Here is a 21,356-nt window from a genome sequence, read left to right on the forward strand (position 1 = left end):
TCGTAAAACAACCTCTATAACTAAAACCTTCACTACCTCAAAATCACGAAGACGTTATAATATAATCACCTTAACTTAAACGATGAAAATCAACAGGGTCACACAACTCTATATAGCATTTCAATTGCTTTAAACCACTTAATAAAAAAAAGCTCAAATATAGATGACATTTAAAATTTAATCACATACGATGATACGATTTTATACGATGAAAAGGAACAGGGTCACACTTCTCTCAATTTTAAACTTTTCACTCAGGAAACACTTTTTCATAGTAAGGTTCATACTACTTGTAATGATAGGTCGTCAATCTTGAAACTTTTTCAAATTACCAATTTTTTCTTATTTTGAAACTACTCATAAACACCTCGAAAACCTCAAAATTTAGATGACATTATGAATTTATTTGCTATCAAATATATTTATAACTAAAAAATTAACCTTTATTTTTATTATTCATTTAACCGATGAAAATTGGGATAAGGGTCACACTTCTCACGCTTTTACGATTTTAACTAAGGTCACACTTTTTCATAGTTAGGTTTAAACACTATAGCAGTGAAAAAAATATCTGAATATCTATCATGATTTGTCGTCATACTTTCGTCAAATTACTAATTCATTCTATTTTAAAATGACTCATAAAAACCTCTATTTATACTCTTCAAAATTTCGATTAATTTGCTTAGACAATGAAAAAGAACAGGGTCACACTTCAATTATATTATAGACATGATGAATTTCTGTACTTTCAAATATACTTATAATTAAGGAATTAAAATACTCATTTATGCCGTGAAGATGGGGATTAGGGTCACACTTTTCTCTATCAATTTTAACTGAAGACAAAGTTTCTTATATTTCGGTGCATACTACACTTAATTTTAAATCAATAATAAAAGCTACACTTTAGCAGTGAAAAAAAGAAATCTGAATATCTATCATGATACGTCCTCAATCTTGATTCATTATCAAATTACCAATTTACACTATTTTAAAACTACTCTTAAAAAATCTTAATATCAATACCTTCAAAACCTCAATTTTTCGTTGGCTTTATAAATTAATGACGTTTACTTTGCTTATACGATGATAATCAACAGGGTCACACTCTTAAATACAATTCAATTTTTTAAAATTGCTCGTAAAACAACCTCTATAACTAAAATCTTCACTACCTCAAAATCACGAAGACGTTATAAATATAATCACCTTAACTTAAACGATGAAAATCAACAGGGCCACACAACTCTATATAGCATTTCAAGTGCTTTAAACCACTAATAAATAAAAACCTCAAATATAGATGACATTTAAAATATAGTCACATACGATGATACGATTTTATACGATGAAAAGGAACAGGGTCACACTTCTCTCAATTTTAAACTTTTCACTCAGGAAACACTTTTTCATAGTAAGGTTCATACTACTCCTAATGATAGGTCGTCAATCTTGAAACTTTTTCAAATTACCAATTTTTTCTTATTTTGAAACAACTCATAAACACCTCGAAAACCTCAAAATTTAGATGACATTATGAATTTATTTGCTTTCAAATATATTTATAACTAAACAATTAACCTTTATTTTTCTTATTCATTTAACCGATGAAAATTGGGATAAGGGTCACATTTCTCACGCTTTTACGATTTTAACTAAGGGCACACTTTTTCATAGTTAGGTTCAAACACTATAGCAGTGAAAAAAATATCTGAATATCTATCATGATTTGTCGTCATACTTTCGTCAAATTACAAATTCATTCTATTTTAAAATGACTCATAAAAACCTCTATTTGTACTCTTCAAAATTTCGATTAATTTGCTTAGACGATGAAAAAGAACAGGGTCACACTTCAATTATATTATAGACATGATGAATTTCTGTACTTTCAAATATACTTATAATTAAGGAATTAAAATACTCATTTATGCCGTGAAGATGGGGATTAGGGTCACACTTTTCTCTATCAATTTTAAATAAAGACAAAGTTTCTTATATTTCGGTGCATACTACACTTAATTTTAAATCAATAATAAAAGCTACACTTTAGCAGTGAAAAAAAAAATCTGAATATCTATCATGATACGTCCTCAATCTTGATTCATTATCAAATTACCAATTTACACTATTTTAAAACTACTCTTTAAAAATCTTAATATCAATACCTTCAAAACCTCAATTTTTACTTTATTTATACGATGATAATCAACAGGGTCACACTCTTAAATACAATTCAATTTTTTAAAATTGCTCGTAAAACAACCTCTATAACTAAAACCTTCACTACCTCAAAATCACGAAAACGTTATAAATATAATCACCTTAACTTAAACGATGAAAATCAACAGGGCCACAAAACTCTATATAGCATTTCAATTGCTTTAAACCACTAATAAATAAAAACCTCAAATATTGATGACATTTAAAATTTAATCACATACGATAAAATACGATGAAAAGGAACAATGTCACACTTCTCTCAATTTTAAACTTTTCACTCAGGAACCACTTTTTCATAGTAAGGTTCATACTACTCCTAATGATAGGTCGTCAATCTTGAAACTTTTTCAAATTACCAATTTTTTCTTATTTTGAAACTACTCATAAACACCTCGAAAACCTCAAAATTTAGATGACATTATGAATTTATTTGCTTTCAAATATATTTTTTTAACTAAAAAATTAACCTTTATTTTTCTGTTTCATTGAACCGATGAAAATTGGGATAAGGGTCACACTTCTCACGCTTTTACGAATTAAACTAAGGCCACACTTTTTCATAGTTAGGTTCAAACACTATAGCAGTGAAAAAAATATCTGAATATCTATCATGATTTGTCGTCATACTTTCGTCAAATTACTAATTCATTCTATTTTAAAATGACTCATAAAAACCTCTATTTATACTCTTCAAAATTTCGATTAATTTGCTTAGACAATGAAAAAGAACAGGGTCACACTTCAATTATATTATAGACATGATGAATTTCTGTACTTTCAAATATACTTATAATTAAGGAATTAAAATACTCATTTATGCCGTGAAGAAGGGGATTAGGGTCACACTTTTCTCTATCAATTTTAACTAAAGACAAAGTTTCTTATATTTAGGTGCATACTACACTTAATTTTAAATCAATAATAAAAGCTACACTTTAGCAGTGAAAAAAAAAATCTGAATATCTATTTGATTTGATCTATATGATACGTCCTCAATCTTGATTCATTATCAAATTACCAATTTACACTATTTTAAAACTACTCTTTAAAAATCTTAATATCAATATCTTCAAAACCTCAATTTTTCGTTGGCTTTATAAATTAATGACGTTTACTTTGCTTATACGATGATAATCAACAGGGTCACACTCTTAAATACAATTCAATTTTTTTAAATTGCTCGTAAAACAACCTTTATAACTAAAACCTTCACTACCTCAAAATCACGAAGACGTTATAAGTATAATCACCTTAACTTAAACGATGAAAATCAACAGGGCCAAACAACTCTATATAACATTTCAATTGCTTTAAACCACTAATAAATAAAAACCTCAAATATTGATGACATTTAAAATTTAATCACATACGATGAAAATACGATGAAAAGGAACAAGGTCACTCTTCTCTCAATTTTAAACTTTTCACTCAGGAAACACTTTTTCATAGTAAGGTTCATACTACTCCTAATGATAGGTCGTCAATCTTGAAACTTTTTTAATTTACCAATTTTTTCTTATTTTGAAACTACTCATAAACACCTCGAAAACCTCAAAATTTAGATGACATTATGAATTTATTTGCTTTCAAATATATTTATAACTAAAAAATTAACCTTTATTTTTCTTATTCATTTAACCGATGAAAATTGGGATAAGGGTCACACTTCTCACGCTTTTACGATTTTAACTAAGGGCACAATTTTTCATAGTTAGGTTCAAACACTATAGCAGTGAAAAAAATATCTGATTATCTATCATGATTTGTCGTCATACTTTCGTCAAATTACAAATTCATTCTACTTTAAAATGACTCATAAAAACCTCTATTTATACTCTTCAAAATTTCGATTAATTTGCTTAGACGATGAAAAAGAACAGGGTCACACTTCAATTATATTATAGACATGATGAATTTCTGTACTTTCAAATATACTTATAATTAAGGAATTAAAATACTCATTTATGCCGTGAAGATGGGGATTAGGGTCACACTTTTCTCTATCAATTTTAACTAAAGACAAAGTTTCTTATATTTCGGTGCATACTACACTTAATTTTAAATCAATAATAAAAGCTACACTTTAGCAGTGAAAAAAAGAAATCTGAATATCTATCATGATACGTCCTCAATCTTGATTCATTATCAAATTACCAATTTACACTATTTTAAAACTACTCTTAAAAAATCTTAATATCAATACCTTCAAAACCTCAATTTTTCGTTGGCTTTATAAATTAATGACGTTTACTTTGCTTATACGATGATAATCAACAGGGTCACACTCTTAAATACAATTCAATTTTTTAAAATTGCTCGTAAAACAACCTCTATAACTAAAATCTTCACTACGTCAAAATCACGAAGACGTTATAAATATAATCACCTTAACTTAAACGATGAAAATCAACAGGGCCACACAACTCTATATAGCATTTCAAGTGCTTTAAACCACTAATAAATAAAAACCTCAAATATAGATGACATTTAAAATATAGTCACATACGATGATACGATTTTATACGATGAAAAGGAACAGGGTCACACTTCTCTCAATTTTAAACTTTTCACTCAGGAAACACTTTTTCATAGTAAGGTTCATACTACTCCTAATGATAGGTCGTCAATCTTGAAACTTTTTCAAATTACCAATTTTTTCTTATTTTGAAACTACTCATAAACACCTCGAAAACCTCAAAATTTAGATGACATTATGAATTTATTTGCTTTGAAATATATTTATAACTAAAAAATTAACCTTTATTTTTCTTATTCATTTAACCGATGAAAATTGGGATAAGGGTCACACTTCTCACGCTTTTACGATTTTAACTAAGGGCACAATTTTTCATAGTTAGGTTCAAACACTATAGCAGTGAAAAAAATATCTGATTATCTATCATGATTTGTCGTCATACTTTCGTCAAATTACAAATTCATTCTACTTTAAAATGACTCATAAAAACCTCTATTTATACTCTTCAAAATTTCGATTAATTTGCTTAGACGATGAAAAAGAACAGGGTCACACTTCAATTATATTATAGACATGATGAATTTCTGTACTTTCAAATATACTTATAATTAAGGAATTAAAATACTCATTTATGCCGTGAAGATGGGGATTAGGGTCACACTTTTCTCTATCAATTTTAACTAAAGACAAAGTTTCTTATATTTCGGTGCATACTACACTTAATTTTAAATCAATAATAAAAGCTACACTTTAGCAGTGAAAAAAAGAAATCTGAATATCTATCATGATACGTCCTCAATCTTGATTCATTATCAAATTACCAATTTACACTATTTTAAAACTACTCTTAAAAAATCTTAATATCAATACCTTCAAAACCTCAATTTTTCGTTGGCTTTATAAATTAATGACGTTTACTTTGCTTATACGATGATAATCAACAGGGTCACACTCTTAAATACAATTCAATTTTTTAAAATTGCTCGTAACACAACCTCTATAACTAAAATCTTCACTACCTCAAAATCACGAAGACGTTATAAATATAATCACCTTAACTTAAACGATGAAAATCAACAGGGTCACACAACTCTATATAGCATTTCAATTGCTTTAAACCACTTAATAAAAAAAAGCTCAAATATAGATGACATTTAAAATTTAATCACATACGATGATACGATTTTATACGATGAAAAGGAACAGGGTCACACTTCTCTCAATTTTAAACTTTTCACTCAGGAAACACTTTTTCATAGTAAGGTTCATACTACTCCTAATGATAGGTCGTCAATCTTGAAACTTTTTCAAATTACCAATTTTTTCTTATTTTGAAACTACTCATAAACACCTCGAAAACCTCAAAATTTAGATGACATTATGAATTTATTTGCTATCAAATATATTTATAACTAAAAAATTAACCTTTATTTTTATTATTCATTTAACCGATGAAAATTGGGATAAGGGTCACACTTCTCACGCTTTTACGATTTTAACTAAGGTCACACTTTTTCATAGTTAGGTTTAAACACTATAGCAGTGAAAAAAATATCTGAATATCTATCATGATTTGTCGTCATACTTTCGTCAAATTACTAATTCATTCTATTTTAAAATGACTCATAAAAACCTCTATTTATACTCTTCAAAATTTCGATTAATTTGCTTAGACAATGAAAAAGAACAGGGTCACACTTCAATTATATTATAGACATGATGAAATTCTGTACTTTCAAATATACTTATAATTAAGGAATTAAAATACTCATTTATGCGGTGAAGAAGGGGATAAGGGTCACACTTTTCTATCAATTTTAACTAAAGACAAAGTTTCTTATATTTAGGTGCATACTACACTTAATTTTAAATCAATAATAAAAGCTACACTTTAGCAGTGAAAAAAAAATCGGAATATCTATCATGATACGTCCTCAATCTTGATTCATTATCAAATTACCAATTTACACTATTTTAAAACTACTCTTTAAAAATCTTAATATCAATACCTTCAAAACCTCAATTTTTCGTTGGCTTTATAAATTAATGACGTTTACTTTGCTTATACGATGATACTCAACAGGGTCACACTCTTAAATACAATTCAATTTTTTTAAATTGCTCGTAAAACAATCTCTATAACTAAAACCTTCACTACCTCAAAATCACGAAGACGTTATAAATATAATCACCTTAACTTAAACGATGAAAATCAACAGGGTCACACAACTCTATATAGCATTTCAATTGCTTTAAACCACTTAATAAAAAAAAAAGCTCAAATATAGATGACATTTAAAATTTAATCACATACGATGATACGATTTTATACGATGAAAAGGAACAGGGTCACACTTCTCTCAATTTTAAACTTTTCACTCAGGAAACACTTTTTCATAGTAAGGTTCATACTACTCCTAATGATAGGTCGTTAATCTTGAAACTTTTTTAAATTACCAATTTTTTCTTACTTTGAAACTACTCATAAACACCTCGAAAACCTCAAAATTTAGATGACATTATGAATTTATTTGCTTTCAAATATATTTATAACTAAAAAATTAACCTTTACTTTTCTTATTCATTTAACCGATGAAAATTGGGATAAGGGTCACACTTCTCACGCTTTTACGATTTTAACTAAGGGCACAATTTTTCATAGTTAGGTTCAAACACTATAGCAGTGAAAAAAATATCTGAATATCTATCATGATTTGTCGTCATACTTTCGTCAAATTACTAATTCATTCTATTTTAAAATGACTCATAAAAACCTCTATTTATACTCTTCAAAATTTCGATTAATTTGCTTAGACAATGAAAAAGAACATGGTCACACTTTAATTATATTATAGACCTGATGAATTTCTGTACTTTCAAATATACTTATAATTAAGGAATTAAAATACTCATTTATGCCGTGAAGATGGGGATTAGGGTCACACTTTTCTCTATCAATTTTAACTAAAGACAAAGTTTCTTATATTTCGGTGCATACTACACTTAATTTTAAATCAATAATAAAAGCTACACTTTAGCAGTGAAAAAAAAAATCTGAATATCTATCATGATACGTCCTCAATCTTGATTCATTATCAAATTACCAATTTACACTATTTTAAAACTACTCTTAAAAAATCTTAATATCAATACCTTCAAAATCTCAATTTTTCGTTGGCTTTATAAATTAATGACGTTTACTTTGCTTATACGATGATAATCAACAGGGTCACACTCTTAAATACAATTCAATTTTTTAAAATTGCTCGTAAAACAACCTCTATAACTAAAATCTTCACTACCTCAAAATCACGAAGACGTTTTAAATATAATCACCTTAACTTAAACGATGAAAATCAACTGGGCCACACAACTCTATATAGCATTTCAATTGCTTTAAACCACTAATAAATAAAAACCTCAAATATTGATGACATTTAAAATTTAATCACATACGATGAAAATACGATGATACGAAGAAAAGGAACAGGGTCACACTTCTCTCAATTTTAAATTTTTCACTCAGGAAACACTTTTTCATAGTAAGGTTCATACTACTCCTAATGATAGGTCGTCAATCTTGAAACTTTTTCAAATTACCAATTTTTTCTTATTTTGAAACTACTCATAAACACCTCGAAAACCTCAAAATTTAGATGACATTATGAATTTATTTGCTTTCAAATATATTTATAACTAAAAAATTAACCTTTATTTTTCTGTTTCATTGAACCGATGAAAATTGGGATAAGGGTCACACTTCTCACGCTTTTACGATTTTAACTAAGGGCACACTTTTTCATAGTTAGGTTCAAACACTATAGCAGTGAAAAAAATATCTGAATATCTATCATGATTTGTCGTCATACTTTCGTCAAATTACTAATTCATTCTATTTTAAAATGACTCATAAAAACCTCTATTTATACTCTTCAAAATTTCGATTAATTTGCTTAGACAATGAAAAAGAACAGGGTCACACTTCAATTATATTATAGACATGATGAATTTCTGTACTTTCAAATATACTTATAATTAAGGAATTAAAATACTCATTTATGCGGTGAAGAAGGGGATAAGGGTCACACTTTTCTATCAATTTTAACTAAAGACAAAGTTTCTTATATTTAGGTGCATACTACACTTAATTTTAAATCAATAATAAAAGCTACACTTTAGCAGTGAAAAAAAAATCGGAATATCTATCATGATACGTCCTCAATCTTGATTCATTATCAAATTACCAATTTACACTATTTTAAAACTACTCTTTAAAAATCTTAATATCAATACCTTCAAAACCTCAATTTTTCGTTGGCTTTATAAATTAATGACGTTTACTTTGCTTATACGATGATACTCAACAGGGTCACACTCTTAAATACAATTCAATTTTTTTAAATTGCTCGTAAAACAATCTCTATAACTAAAACCTTCACTACCTCAAAATCACGAAGACGTTATAAATATAATCACCTTAACTTAAACGATGAAAATCAACAGGGTCACACAACTCTATATAGCATTTCAATTGCTTTAAACCACTTAATAAAAAAAAAAGCTCAAATATAGATGACATTTAAAATTTAATCACATACGATGATACGATTTTATACGATGAAAAGGAACAGGGTCACACTTCTCTCAATTTTAAACTTTTCACTCAGGAAACACTTTTTCATAGTAAGGTTCATACTACTCCTAATGATAGGTCGTTAATCTTGAAACTTTTTTAAATTACCAATTTTTTCTTACTTTGAAACTACTCATAAACACCTCGAAAACCTCAAAATTTAGATGACATTATGAATTTATTTGCTTTCAAATATATTTATAACTAAAAAATTAACCTTTACTTTTCTTATTCATTTAACCGATGAAAATTGGGATAAGGGTCACACTTCTCACGCTTTTACGATTTTAACTAAGGGCACAATTTTTCATAGTTAGGTTCAAACACTATAGCAGTGAAAAAAATATCTGAATATCTATCATGATTTGTCGTCATACTTTCGTCAAATTACTAATTCATTCTATTTTAAAATGACTCATAAAAACCTCTATTTATACTCTTCAAAATTTCGATTAATTTGCTTAGACAATGAAAAAGAACATGGTCACACTTTAATTATATTATAGACCTGATGAATTTCTGTACTTTCAAATATACTTATAATTAAGGAATTAAAATACTCATTTATGCCGTGAAGATGGGGATTAGGGTCACACTTTTCTCTATCAATTTTAACTAAAGACAAAGTTTCTTATATTTCGGTGCATACTACACTTAATTTTAAATCAATAATAAAAGCTACACTTTAGCAGTGAAAAAAAAAATCTGAATATCTATCATGATACGTCCTCAATCTTGATTCATTATCAAATTACCAATTTACACTATTTTAAAACTACTCTTAAAAAATCTTAATATCAATACCTTCAAAATCTCAATTTTTCGTTGGCTTTATAAATTAATGACGTTTACTTTGCTTATACGATGATAATCAACAGGGTCACACTCTTAAATACAATTCAATTTTTTAAAATTGCTCGTAAAACAACCTCTATAACTAAAATCTTCACTACCTCAAAATCACGAAGACGTTTTAAATATAATCACCTTAACTTAAACGATGAAAATCAACTGGGCCACACAACTCTATATAGCATTTCAATTGCTTTAAACCACTAATAAATAAAAACCTCAAATATTGATGACATTTAAAATTTAATCACATACGATGAAAATACGATGATACGAAGAAAAGGAACAGGGTCACACTTCTCTCAATTTTAAATTTTTCACTCAGGAAACACTTTTTCATAGTAAGGTTCATACTACTCCTAATGATAGGTCGTCAATCTTGAAACTTTTTCAAATTACCAATTTTTTCTTATTTTGAAACTACTCATAAACACCTCAAAAACCTCAAAATTTAGATGACATTATGAATTTATTTGCTTTCAAATATATTTATAACTAAAAAATTAACCTTTATTTTTCTTATTCATTTAACCGATGAAAATTGGGATAAGGGTCACACTTCTCACGCTTTTACGATTTTAACTAAGGGCACACTTTTTCATAGTTAGGTTCAAACACTATAGCAGTGAAAAAAATACCTGAATATCTATCATGATTTGTCGTCATACTTTCGTCAAATTACTAATTCATTCTATTTTAAAATGACTCATAAAAACCTCTATTTATACTCTTCAAAATTTCGATTAATTTGCTTAGACAATGAAAAAGAACAGGGTCACACTTCAATTATATTATAGACATGATGAATTTCTGTACTTTCAAATATACTTATAATTAAGGAATTAAAATACTCATTTATGCCGTGAAGAAGGGGATTAGGGTCACACTTTTCTCTATCAATTTTAACTAAAGACAAAGTTTCTTATATTTCGGTGCATACTACACTTAATTTTAAATCAATAATAAAAGCTACACTTTAGCAGTGAAAAAAAAAATCTGAATATCTATCATGATACGTCCTCAATCTTGATTCATTATCAAATTACCAATTTACACTATTTTAAAACTACTTTTTAAAAATCTTAATATCAATACCTTCAAAACCTCAATTTTTACTTTATTTATACGATGATAATCAACAGGGTCACACTCTTAAATACAATTCAATTTTTTAAAATTGCTCGTAAAACAACCTCTATAACTAAAACCTTCACTACCTCAAAATCACGAAAACGTTATAAATATAATCACCTTAACTTAAACGATGAAAATCAACAGGGCCACAAAACTCTATATAGCATTTCAATTGCTTTAAACCACTAATAAATAAAAACCTCAAATATTGATGACATTTAAAATTTAATCACATACGATAAAATACGATGAAAAGGAACAATGTCACACTTCTCTCAATTTTAAACTTTTCACTCAGGAACCACTTTTTCATAGTAAGGTTCATACTACTCCTAATGATAGGTCGTCAATCTTGAAACTTTTTCAAATTACCAATTTTTTCTTATTTTGAAACTACTCATAAACACCTCGAAAACCTCAAAATTTAGATGACATTATGAATTTATTTGCTTTCAAATATATTTTTTTAACTAAAAAATTAACCTTTATTTTTCTGTTTCATTGAACCGATGAAAATTGGGATAAGGGTCACACTTCTCACGCTTTTACGAATTAAACTAAGGCCACACTTTTTCATAGTTAGGTTCAAACACTATAGCAGTGAAAAAAATATCTGAATATCTATCATGATTTGTCGTCATACTTTCGTCAAATTACTAATTCATTCTATTTTAAAATGACTCATAAAAACCTCTATTTATACTCTTCAAAATTTCGATTAATTTGCTTAGACAATGAAAAAGAACAGGGTCACACTTCAATTATATTATAGACATGATGAATTTCTGTACTTTCAAATATACTTATAATTAAGGAATTAAAATACTCATTTATGCCGTGAAGAAGGGGATTAGGGTCACACTTTTCTCTATCAATTTTAACTAAAGACAAAGTTTCTTATATTTCGGTGCATACTACACTTAATTTTAAATCAATAAGAAAAGCTACACTTTAGCAGTGAAAAAAAAAATCGGAATATCTATCATGATACGTCCTCAATCTTGATTCATTATCAAATTACCAATTTACACTATTTTAAAACTACTTTTTAAAAATCTTAATATCAATACCTTCAAAACCTCAATTTTTACTTTATTTATACGATGATAATCAACAGGGTCACACTCTTAAATACAATTCAATTTTTTAAAATTGCTCGTAAAACAACCTCTATAACTAAAACCTTCACTACCTCAAAATCACGAAAACGTTATAAATATAATCACCTTAACTTAAACGATGAAAATCAACAGGGCCACAAAACTCTATATAGCATTTCAATTGCTTTAAACCACTAATAAATAAAAACCTCAAATATTGATGACATTTAAAATTTAATCACATACGATAAAATACGATGAAAAGGAACAATGTCACACTTCTCTCAATTTTAAACTTTTCACTCAGGAACCACTTTTTCATAGTAAGGTTCATACTACTCCTAATGATAGGTCGTCAATCTTGAAACTTTTTCAAATTACCAATTTTTTCTTATTTTGAAACTACTCATAAACACCTCGAAAACCTCAAAATTTAGATGACATTATGAATTTATTTGCTTTCAAATATATTTATAACTAAAAAATTAACCTTTACTTTTCTTATTCATTTAACCGATGAAAATTGGGATAAGGGTCACACTTCTCACGCTTTTACGATTTTAACTAAGGGCACAATTTTTCATAGTTAGGTTCAAACACTATAGCAGTGAAAAAAATATCTGAATATCTATCATGATTTGTCGTCATACTTTCGTCAAATTACTAATTCATTCTATTTTAAAATGACTCATAAAAACCTCTATTTATACTCTTCAAAATTTCGATTAATTTGCTTAGACAATGAAAAAGAACATGGTCACACTTTAATTATATTATAGACCTGATGAATTTCTGTACTTTCAAATATACTTATAATTAAGGAATTAAAATACTCATTTATGCCGTGAAGATGGGGATTAGGGTCACACTTTTCTCTATCAATTTTAACTAAAGACAAAGTTTCTTATATTTCGGTGCATACTACACTTAATTTTAAATCAATAATAAAAGCTACACTTTAGCAGTGAAAAAAAAAATCTGAATATCTATCATGATACGTCCTCAATCTTGATTCATTATCAAATTACCAATTTACACTATTTTAAAACTACTCTTAAAAAATCTTAATATCAATACCTTCAAAATCTCAATTTTTCGTTGGCTTTATAAATTAATGACGTTTACTTTGCTTATACGATGATAATCAACAGGGTCACACTCTTAAATACAATTCAATTTTTTAAAATTGCTCGTAAAACAACCTCTATAACTAAAATCTTCACTACCTCAAAATCACGAAGACGTTATAAATATAATCACCTTAACTTAAACGATGAAAATCAACAGGGCCACACAACTCTATATAGCATTTCAATTGCTTTAAACCACTAATAAATAAAAACCTCAAATATTGATGACATTTAAAATTTAATCACATACGATGAAAATACGATGATACGAAGAAAAGGAACAGGGTCACACTTCTCTCAATTTTAAATTTTTCACTCAGGAAACACTTTTTCATAGTAAGGTTCATACTACTCCTAATGATAGGTCGTCAATCTTGAAACTTTTTCAAATTACCAATTTTTTCTTATTTTGAAACTACTCATAAACACCTCAAAAACCTCAAAATTTAGATGACATTATGAATTTATTTGCTTTCAAATATATTTATAACTAAAAAATTAACCTTTATTTTTCTTATTCATTTAACCGATGAAAATTGGGATAAGGGTCACACTTCTCACGCTTTTACGATTTTAACTAAGGGCACACTTTTTCATAGTTAGGTTCAAACACTATAGCAGTGAAAAAAATATCTGAATATCTATCATGATTTGTCGTCATACTTTCGTCAAATTACTAATTCATTCTATTTTAAAATGACTCATAAAAACCTCTATTTATACTCTTCAAAATTTCGATTAATTTGCTTAGACAATGAAAAAGAACAGGGTCACACTTCAATTATATTATAGACATGATGAATTTCTGTACTTTCAAATATACTTATAATTAAGGAATTAAAATACTCATTTATGCCGTGAAGAAGGGGATTAGGGTCACACTTTTCTCTATCAATTTTAACTAAAGACAAAGTTTCTTATATTTCGGTGCATACTACACTTAATTTTAAATCAATAATAAAAGCTACACTTTAGCAGTGAAAAAAAAAATCTGAATATCTATCATGATACGTCCTCAATCTTGATTCATTATCAAATTACCAATTTACACTATTTTAAAACTACTCATTAAAAATCTTAATATCAATACCTTCAAAACCTTAATTTTTCGTTGGCTTTATAAATTAATGACGTTTACTTTGCTTATACGATGGTAATCAACAGGGTCACACTCTTAAATACAATTCAATTTTTTTAAATTGCTCGTACAACAACCTCTATAACTAAAACCTTCACTACCTCAAAATCACGAAGACGTTATAAATATAATCACCTTAACTTAAACGATGAAAATCAACGGGGCCACACAACTCTATATAGCATTTCAATTGCTTTAAACCACTAATAAATAAAAACCTCAAATATTGATGACATTTAAAATTTAATCACATACGATGAGAATACGATGAAAAGAAACAAGGTCACACTTCTCTCAATTTTAAACTTTTCACTCAGGAAACACTTTTTCATAGTAAGGTTCATACTACTCCTAATGATAGGTCGTTAATCTTGAAACTTTTTTAAATTACCAATTTTTTCTTACTTTGAAACTACTCATAAACACCTCGAAAACCTCAAAATTTAGATGACATTATGAATTTATTTGCTTTCAAATATATTTATAACTAAAAAATTAACCTTTACTTTTCTTATTCATTTAACCGATGAAAATTGGGATAAGGGTCACACTTCTCACGCTTTTACGATTTTAACTAAGGGCACACTTTTTCATAGTTAGGTTCAAACACTATAGCAGTGAAAAAAATATCTGAATATCTATCATGATTTGTCGTCATACTTTCGTCAAATTACTAATTCATTCTATTTTAAAATGACTCATAAAAACCTCTATTTATACTCTTCATAATTTCGATTAATTTGCTTAGACAATGAAAAAGAACAGGGTCACACTTCAATTATATTATAGACATGATGAATTTCTGTACTTTCAAATATACTTATAATTAAGGAATTAAAATACTCATTTATGCCGTGAAGATGGGGATTAGGGTCACACTTTTCTCTATCAATTTTAACTAAAGACAAAGTTTCTTATATTTCGGTGCATACTACACTTAATTTTAAATCAATAATAAAAGCTACACTTTAGCAGTGAAAAAAAAAATCGGAATATCTATCATGATACGTCCTCAATCTTGATTCATTATCAAATTACCAATTTACACTATTTTAAAACTACTCTTTAAAAATCTTAATATCAATACCTTCAAAACCTCAATTTTTCGTTGGCTTTATAAATTAATGACGTTTACTTTGCTTATACGATGATAATCAACAGGGTCACACTCTTAAATACAATTCAATTTTTTTTAAATTACTCGTAAAACAACCTTTATAACTAAAACCTTCACTACCTCAAAATCACGAAGACGTTATAAATATAATCACCTTAACTTAAACGATGAAAATCAACAGGGCCACACAACTCTATATAGCATTTCAATTGCTTTAAACCTCTAATAAATAAAAACCTCAAATATTGATGACATTTAAAATTTAATCACATACGATGAAAAAACGATGACACGAAGAAAAGGAACAGGGTCACACTTCTCTCAATTTTAAACTTTTCACTGAGGGAAACACTTTTTCATAGTAAGGTTCATACTACTCCTAATGATAGGTCGTTAATCTTGAAACTTTTTTAAATTACCAATTTTTTCTTATTTTGAAACTACTCATAAACACCTCGAAAACCTCAAAATTTAGATGACATTATGAATTTATTTGCTTTCAAATATATTTATAACTAAAAAATTAACCATTATTTTTCTTATTCATTTAACCGATGAAAATTGGGATAAGGGTCACACTTCTCACGCTTTTACGATTTTAACTAACGCCACACTTTTTCATAGTTAGGTTCAAACACTATAGCAGTGAAAAAAATATCTGAATATCTATCATGATTTGTCGTCATACTTTCGTCAAATTACTAATTCATTCTATTTTAAAATGACTCATAAAAACCTCTATTTATACTCTTCAAAATTTCGATTAATTTGCTTAGACAATGAAAAAGAACAAGGTCACACTTCAATTATATTATAGACATGATGAATTTCTGTACTTTCAAATATACTTATAATTAAGGAATTAAAATACTCATTTATGCCGTGAAGAAGGGGATTAGGGTCACACTTTTCTCTATCAATTTTAACTAAAGACAAAGTTTCTTATATTTCGGTGCATACTACACTTAATTTTAAATCAATAATAAAAGCTACACTTTAGCAGTGAAAAAAAAAATCTGAATATCTATCATGATACGTCCTCAATCTTGATTCATTATCAAATTACCAATTTACACTATTTTAAAACTACTCTTTAAAAATCTTAATATCAATACCTTCAAAACCTCAATTTTTCGTTGGCTTTATAAATTAATGACGTTTACTTTGCTTATACGATGATACTCAACAGGGTCACACTCTTAAATACAATTCAATTTTTTTAAATTGCTCGTAAAACAATCTCTATAACTAAAACCTTCACTACCTCAAAATCACGAAGACGTTATAAATATAATCACCTTAACTTAAACGATGAAAATCAACAGGGTCACACAACTCTATATAGCATTTCAATTGCTTTAAACCACTTAATAAAAAAAAAAGCTCAAATATAGATGACATTTAAAATTTAATCACATACGATGATACGATTTTATACGATGAAAAGGAACAGGGTCACACTTCTCTCAATTTTAAACTTTTCACTCAGGAAACACTTTTTCATAGTAAGGTTCATACTACTCCTAATGATAGGTCGTTAATCTTGAAACTTTTTTAAATTACCAATTTTTTCTTACTTTGAAACTACTCATAAACACCTCGAAAACCTCAAAATTTAGATGACATTATGAATTTATTTGCTTTCAAATATATTTATAACTAAAAAATTAACCTTTACTTTTCTTATTCATTTAACCGATGAAAATTGGGATAAGGGTCACACTTCTCACGCTTTTACGATTTTAACTAAGGGCACAATTTTTCATAGTTAGGTTCAAACACTATAGCAGTGAAAAAAATATCTGAATATCTATCATGATTTGTCGTCATACTTTCGTCAAATTACTAATTCATTCTATTTTAAAATGACTCATAAAAACCTCTATTTATACTCTTCAAAATTTCGATTAATTTGCTTAGACAATGAAAAAGAACATGGTCACACTTTAATTATATTATAGACCTGATGAATTTCTGTACTTTCAAATATACTTATAATTAAGGAATTAAAATACTCATTTATGCCGTGAAGATGGGGATTAGGGTCACACTTTTCTCTATCAATTTTAACTAAAGACAAAGTTTCTTATATTTCGGTGCATACTACACTTAATTTTAAATCAATAATAAAAGCTACACTTTAGCAGTGAAAAAAAAAATCTGAATATCTATCATGATACGTCCTCAATCTTGATTCATTATCAAATTACCAATTTACACTATTTTAAAACTACTCTTAAAAAATCTTAATATCAATACCTTCAAAATCTCAATTTTTCGTTGGCTTTATAAATTAATGACGTTTACTTTGCTTATACGATGATAATCAACAGGGTCACACTCTTAAATACAATTCAATTTTTTAAAATTGCTCGTAAAACAACCTCTATAACTAAAATCTTCACTACCTCAAAATCACGAAGACGTTTTAAATATAATCACCTTAACTTAAACGATGAAAATCAACTGGGCCACACAACTCTATATAGCATTTCAATTGCTTTAAACCACTAATAAATAAAAACCTCAAATATTGATGACATTTAAAATTTAATCACATACGATGAAAATACGATGATACGAAGAAAAGGAACAGGGTCACACTTCTCTCAATTTTAAATTTTTCACTCAGGAAACACTTTTTCATAGTAAGGTTCATACTACTCCTAATGATAGGTCGTCAATCTTGAAACTTTTTCAAATTACCAATTTTTTCTTATTTTGAAACTACTCATAAACACCTCGAAAACCTCAAAATTTAGATGACATTATGAATTTATTTGCTTTCAAATATATTTATAACTAAAAAATTAACCTTTATTTTTCTGTTTCATTGAACCGATGAAAATTGGGATAAGGGTCACACTTCTCACGCTTTTACGATTTTAACTAAGGGCACACTTTTTCATAGTTAGGTTCAAACACTATAGCAGTGAAAAAAATATCTGAATATCTATCATGATTTGTCGTCATACTTTCGTCAAATTACTAATTCATTCTATTTTAAAATGACTCATAAAAACCTCTATTTATACTCTTCAAAATTTCGATTAATTTGCTTAGACAATGAAAAAGAACAGGGTCACACTTCAATTATATTATAGACATGATGAATTTCTGTACTTTCAAATATACTTATAATTAAGGAATTAAAATACTCATTTATGCGGTGAAGAAGGGGATAAGGGTCACACTTTTCTATCAATTTTAACTAAAGACAAAGTTTCTTATATTTAGGTGCATACTACACTTAATTTTAAATCAATAATAAAAGCTACACTTTAGCAGTGAAAAAAAAATCGGAATATCTATCATGATACGTCCTCAATCTTGATTCATTATCAAATTACCAATTTACACTATTTTAAAACTACTCTTTAAAAATCTTAATATCAATACCTTCAAAACCTCAATTTTTCGTTGGCTTTATAAATTAATGACGTTTACTTTGCTTATACGATGATACTCAACAGGGTCACACTCTTAAATACAATTCAATTTTTTTAAATTGCTCGTAAAACAATCTCTATAACTAAAACCTTCACTACCTCAAAATCACGAAGACGTTATAAATATAATCACCTTAACTTAAACGATGAAAATCAACAGGGTCACACAACTCTATATAGCATTTCAATTGCTTTAAACCACTTAATAAAAAAAAAAGCTCAAATATAGATGACATTTAAAATTTAATCACATACGATGATACGATTTTATACGATGAAAAGGAACAGGGTCACACTTCTCTCAATTTTAAACTTTTCACTCAGGAAACACTTTTTCATAGTAAGGTTCATACTACTCCTAATGATAGGTCGTTAATCTTGAAACTTTTTTAAATTACCAATTTTTTCTTACTTTGAAACTACTCATAAACACCTCGAAAACCTCAAAATTTAGATGACATTATGAATTTATTTGCTTTCAAATATATTTATAACTAAAAAATTAACCTTTACTTTTCTTATTCATTTAACCGATGAAAATTGGGATAAGGGTCACACTTTTCACGCTTTTACGATTTTAACTAAGGGCACAATTTTTCATAGTTAGGTTCAAACACTATAGCAGTGAAAAAAATATCTGAATATCTATCATGATTTGTCGTCATACTTTCGTCAAATTACTAATTCATTCTATTTTAAAATGACTCATAAAAACCTCTATTTATACTCTTCAAAATTTCGATTAATTTGCTTAGACAATGAAAAAGAACATGGTCACACTTTAATTATATTATAGACCTGATGAATTTCTGTACTTTCAAATATACTTATAATTAAGGAATTAAAATACTCATTTATGCCGTGAAGATGGGGATTAGGGTCACACTTTTCTCTATCAATTTTAACTAAAGACAAAGTTTCTTATATTTCGGTGCATACTACACTTAATTTTAAATCAATAATAAAAGCTACACTTTAGCAGTGAAAAAAAAAATCTGAATATCTATCATGATACGTCCTCAATCTTGATTCATTATCAAATTACCAATTTACACTATTTTAAAACTACTCTTAAAAAATCTTAATATCAATACCTTCAAAATCTCAATTTTTCGTTGGCTTTATAAATTAATGACGTTTACTTTGCTTATACGATGATAATCAACAGGGTCACACTCTTAAATACAATTCAATTTTTTAAAATTGCTCGTAAAACAACCTCTATAACTAAAATCTTCACTACCTCAAAATCACGAAGACGTTTTAAATATAATCACCTTAACTTAAACGATGAAAATCAACTGGGCCACACAACTCTATATAGCATTTCAATTGCTTTAAACCACTAATAAATAAAAACCTCAAATATTGATGACATTTAAAATTTAATCACATACGATGAAAATACGATGATACGAAGAAAAGGAACAGGGTCACACTTCTCTCAATTTTAAATTTTTCACTCAGGAAACACTTTTTCATAGTAAGGTTCATACTACTCCTAATGATAGGTCGTCAATCTTGAAACTTTTTCAAATTACCAATTTTTTCTTATTTTGAAACTACTCATAAACACCTCAAAAACCTCAAAATTTAGATGACATTATGAATTTATTTGCTTTCAAATATATTTATAACTAAAAAATTAACCTTTATTTTTCTTATTCATTTAACCGATGAAAATTGGGATAAGGGTCACACTTCTCACGCTTTTACGATTTTAACTAAGGGCACACTTTTTCATAGTTAGGTTCAAACACTATAGCAGTGAAAAAAATACCTGAATATCTATCATGATTTGTCGTCATACTTTCGTCAAATTACTAATTCATTCTATTTTAAAATGACTCATAAAAACCTCTATTTATACTCTTCAAAATTTCGATTAATTTGCTTAGACAATGAAAAAGAACAGGGTCACACTTCAATTATATTATAGACATGATGAATTTCTGTACTTTCAAATATACTTATAATTAAGGAATTAAAATACTCATTTATGCCGTGAAGAAGGGGATTAGGGTCACACTTTTCTCTATCAATTTTAACTAAAGACAAAGTTTCTTATATTTCGGTGCATACTACACTTAATTTTAAATCA

General features: G+C 27.5%; 1 long non-coding RNA gene across 1 annotated transcript in view; it reads right to left on the reverse strand.

Annotated features, from left to right (window-relative positions):
- LOC147806075 (uncharacterized) overlaps positions 1-21,356 on the reverse strand; it is a 163,039-nt gene that overhangs the window by 118,209 nt on the left and 23,474 nt on the right. The window contains exon 1 of the long non-coding RNA XR_015428705.1: positions 1-21,356. This exon is cut by the window's left edge and continues 15,936 nt beyond it; it is cut by the window's right edge and continues 23,474 nt beyond it. This is a non-coding gene — a long non-coding RNA (uncharacterized LOC147806075).

This window comes from Parasteatoda tepidariorum, chromosome 8 (genome assembly GCF_982258835.1).
Source record: "Parasteatoda tepidariorum strain Cologne lab strain chromosome 8, Ptep-v5.0, whole genome shotgun sequence".
NCBI lineage: Eukaryota > Metazoa > Arthropoda > Arachnida > Araneae > Theridiidae > Parasteatoda > Parasteatoda tepidariorum.